This window comes from Vicia villosa, linkage group LG1 (genome assembly GCF_029867415.1).
Source record: "Vicia villosa cultivar HV-30 ecotype Madison, WI linkage group LG1, Vvil1.0, whole genome shotgun sequence".
Classification (NCBI taxonomy): Eukaryota; Viridiplantae; Streptophyta; class Magnoliopsida; order Fabales; family Fabaceae; genus Vicia; species Vicia villosa.
Window position 1 is genome coordinate 85,132,453 of NC_081180.1, and position 5,219 is coordinate 85,137,671.

The following is a 5,219-nucleotide window of genomic DNA, read 5'->3' on the forward strand; positions in this document are numbered from 1 at the left end:
GTGGATATGAACCCTTCGAATTTTTTTTAATTCGATGGCTTAGATCCGCCTTAAGATGCCCTTATTAATGTTTATTTTTTCATGTTGTTTTAATCTATTTCAATTAGAGCACACTGGCTTAACTAGTTTCATTTATGAGATTTGGTTAGGGGGTATCTCAAGGTTATTTAAATCTTTATTTTCATGTTTTATGATATATTGTTATAATAAAGGGCATCTTATTTATTTATATTTTAATATCTCTTCAAAATTTTATTAAACTTTTGAAGTCCAACAATTTTTTTGTATTTGCGTTGTTCATCGTTTTTCAGTAATCATTTGAGTTATAGAATTTTAATCGAAGGTAAAAAAAAGTCGGCGAGAAGATAACAATGAAGATTTGTGTTAAATTCGTAAAATACTTCACAAAATGAAAATTTCTTTGTAAAATTGTTATGAGATAAGTACTGTTTATGATCTTAATTGTACAAAGTGTATCTCTCTTAATCTAAATTTTTATTCACAAAAAAGGAACATTCACACCACAAACATGTTCCATTTAATAATTTAGACAAGCAGACATAAACATGTACCATTTAATAGTTTGGATGATAAAAGATTATCTATCATTCCTTTCCCATTGTAGGATTGAACTTTAAACCTCCAACCTCTCATGATCTCGCAGTTACAAATTATTTACTTTCTCTGGCCATTCACATTCACAACTGCTTACAGCACTAATGACCTCATATAATACTTCTGCCTTCCAAGCCCCTTCTGCCTTCCAAGCCCTCCACCTTCCACGTTCCAAAACACTTTTATCATTACTATATATAACCATCATACTTTCACAGTATCTATCATGTTCATCAAACCTAATCGTGGAAAATTTTGGTTTATACTATTTTTGCAATTACAGCCATTCCCACGACTATTCATGTTGAAAATTTTGGTTTATACTAATTTTGCAATTACAGCCATTCCCACGACTATTCATGGACAAACCAGAATTTAACATTTTTTTCTTTCTTTTCTTGATAGAAAATATCTTTCATGTTATTTGCAGGTTGAATTTGTAGTGTATCATTCTGAAGTACTAATTGGAGTTTCATGTTATTTGCTGGTTGAATTTGTAATGTATCATTCTGAAGTACCAATTGGCGTCACTCCATAGTATATGGTTCATTTTTTACATGGGTTGTTTCCAATTCCTATTTTCTATTTTTTAGTAACAATTTAAATATTGTCCTAATATGTGTTTTGGATTTTTTTCTGGTGCAGAGTGTAGAAAACATCGTCTATACGATTCGTTTGAAATAAATATTCTTCTTTGACTGTCCCGAAAGTTTGAGCTGTAGAAGTAGAAATCAAGTTGGCTGGTGTCAATATACAATGGAGAATCTGCTTGAAATTACTGGGTTATGCTTGCGCAAGTTTTGTCAAAAATGTAGATATTATACTATGTAAACAACATGATATTTTATATTAATTCATAGAATGATCTTTAATTTTTTATATTTTAAGTGCAAATATTAATAAATAAATCTTAATTGATTGATTTTATGTTTAAGTGATATTTATATTAAATCTTAGTAATTATAGAAATTGTAGATATTATAATATGTAAATAAGATAATATTTTATATTAATTCATAGAACTAAAGAATATTTTAGTTAGATCAAATTAAGAAATTAAGGTTATCAATATATACAAAGTTAGTTTTATAAAATATTATTGATATTTATTTATTATAAGGTCGAACAAAACAAAAAATAAAGATAAAATATTATAAATTAAAAATGTATACATAATTTTGAAATTTATAAGAAAATAGAATCAGAGAGTAAAGAAAAAAACATTATATTTGTTTAAGTAAATAAAGAGTTTTGAAATGAAAAGACATAAATCATTTACCTATAAAAAAATTAAATATCATAATCATTTTACTTGATTGCAACTTTAATTTTTGATTTAATCTGATTGCAACTTTTGATTTATTATTTTTAATTTTTTGATTTAATGTGATTACAATTTTTAACTTCTTATCCATAATAATCCAAGCATTATGGTCGATTTGAACGTGATTTTAAAGAATGGTTTGTTGAAATAATGAAACAGCACACCTATTTTTTTGATATTGAAATAATTGGTATATTATTGCAAATTTTAATAAATAAATTTCATTGATTAATTGATTTTATCTTTGAGTGATATTTATATTAAATCTTAGTAGCTATAAAAATTATAGATATTATAATATATAAATAACATAATATTGAATATTAATTCATATAACTAAAGAATATTTTAGTTAGGTAAAATTAAAAAAATTAAGTTTATCTATCTATCTATATATATATATATAATTTATAAAGTTAGTTTTATAAAATATTATTGATATTTATTTATTTTAAGGTCGAACAAAATAAATAAATATAGAATATAAAAAAATATTACAAATTCAAAACATATACATAATTTTGAAATGTATAAGAAAATAGAATCAAAGAATAAAGAAAAAAAAAATATATTTTTTTAGGTAAATAAAGAGTTTAGAATGAAAAGACATAAATCATTTACTTATAAAAAAATTTAAATATCATAATTATCTTTACTAATCATTGATCGATTGATTGCAACTTTTAATTTATGATTTAATGCATGTGATTGCAACTTTTGATTTCTTATTCTTTTAGTACTTACCATACGTATATTTAAATTATTAGATTTAAGAAAATATTGTAATTTTATATCTTACAAAATTATATTGTTTTTACAATATTGTATGATTTACCTAAAAATAATATAATTTTGAGTAAATATTGTACTTTTGTATGATTTACCTAAAATTATCTAACTTTGTAAGATATAAAAGCATATCAATTAAAATCAGTACGTTGGGAATATTTTAATTGATATAGAATCAATACATTAAAATCATATCAATTACTTACCAATATCTTAATTGGTTTAAAATAAATACGTTACAAATATATTTAGTACTCCAATTATATTGATGTTGTATCACCAAAAATTGAGTGAATCATATTATCATTAAAAATTAATAAATATAATTTATCTCACTTGATTTCCTTCAAAATTATTTAATAGAAACTTTCCAAAATAATGAATTTATCAACATAATTTTGAAACCAAATTTCATATGGTTAGAAGATTTTTAACCTCTCATTTAACAAAAGGATAAATATTATTAGATACATATTTTAATAAAATGTTTTAGGCATATCATTGCTTTTATATATTGTATGAAGTTTTTTGATAAAAAATTCATAGATATTATTATAAAAATAAAGTATATTTTCAAAATATTTAAAATACAACATGTGTCATCGTCATTCTCTGTATAGAAAAACTAACTACTATTTTCTATTTTCACTTTAATAAGATTTCTTACTAATACTACTAAATTATTTAAAATATAAATATGAAAGTTATATATATATATATATATATATATATATATATATATATATATATATATATATATATATATATATATATAAATGAAATTTTTTAGAGATTATTAAATAAAATAAATATATTAGATCTATTGACTTTTTTTAAAAAAAATATTTAAAAATAACTATGGGTGTTAATAAGCATAAGTAATCGAATGAAACATAAGTATTGTATGAATAAATAGTAATAGAATGAAACATAAGTAATGTATGAATAAGTAGTAATAGAATGAAACATAAGTAATATATGAGTAAATAATATTAAAATTGTATGATATTTTTTATTAATCATACAATTTGTTTGTCATTTATAAAATTTAAAATTTAATTGAACAAGTTCATCAATAATCAATATATATATATATATTTATCTATATATAATATAATATAATTGAAATATTACCATTAAAACTTTAATGGGTCAATTCAATCCAAATACAAAATAATATATTACGGATACACACGGGTAATTATATGGTACGCACATATGGTAATGATATTAACACATTTAATTAAATGTAATAACGAGAATAAGTTTACAATTGATTTAACCTAAATAGTTTTATAAATAATTCCAAAACAAAAATATTTATATATAGGAATAATTAACTATTGATTCAAATATTTTATATATGGAATAATATATTTGATTTGTAAATTGAGTTTAATCAATTATATTAAATATTTATTATTAATTGTATTATATAATTTGATAGAATATTTCTTCATTATAATTTGTCAATTTAAGATTTTTGTTATTATAAAAAAATTTAATTATCATCAAATATTTTTAAACAATGTTAAAATTAATTTATTTTTGTTTCAAAAATATCATCAAAATATTGAATATTAATAGAAACATGAAGTTACTGATAAAAAAATTGAATATTAACGGGAACATGTAGTTATTAATCAAAATATTAAATATTAATAGAATTATTTTTAATATTAATGGGTACATGAAGTTACTAATCAAAATATTGAATATTAAAGATAATATTAAATTACTGATCAAAATATTAAATGTATTGAATATTAACGGAAACATGAAGTTACTGATAAAAAATGGCATGTTAACGAGAGCATAAAGTTACTGATCAAAATATTGAATATTAACGAGAACACGAAGTTATTGATCAAACTATTGAATATTAACGGGAAAACAAAGTTATTGATCAAACTATATTGAATATTAACGGGAACATGAAGTTATTAATCAAAATATTGAATATTAACGAGAACATGAAGTTAGTAATCAAAATATTGAATATTAACGTGAGTATTAAATTATAGAGCAAAGTATATAATATTAACAGGAACATGGAGTTAATGCTAAAAATATTGAATAATAACGGAAACATGGCGTTATTAATCAAACTATTAAATATTAACAGGAACAAATTTGAAACATTAACAGAAACACGAAGTTAGTGATCAAAATAATGAATATTAATGGGAACTTGAAGTTATTGATCAAAATATTGAATTTTAACGGGAACATGAAGTTACTGAACAAAATATTGAATATCAATGAGAACACGAAGTTACTGATCAAAATATTAAATATTAAGGGGAACATGAAGTTACTGGTCAAAATATTGAATATTAATGGGAAATGAAGTTTATTGATCAAAATATTGAATATTAGTGGGAACACGGAGTTACTGATCAAAATATTGAATATTAACGGGAGCACGGAGTTATTGATTAAAATATTATATATTAACGGGAGCACAAAGTTAATGATCAAAATTTTGAAT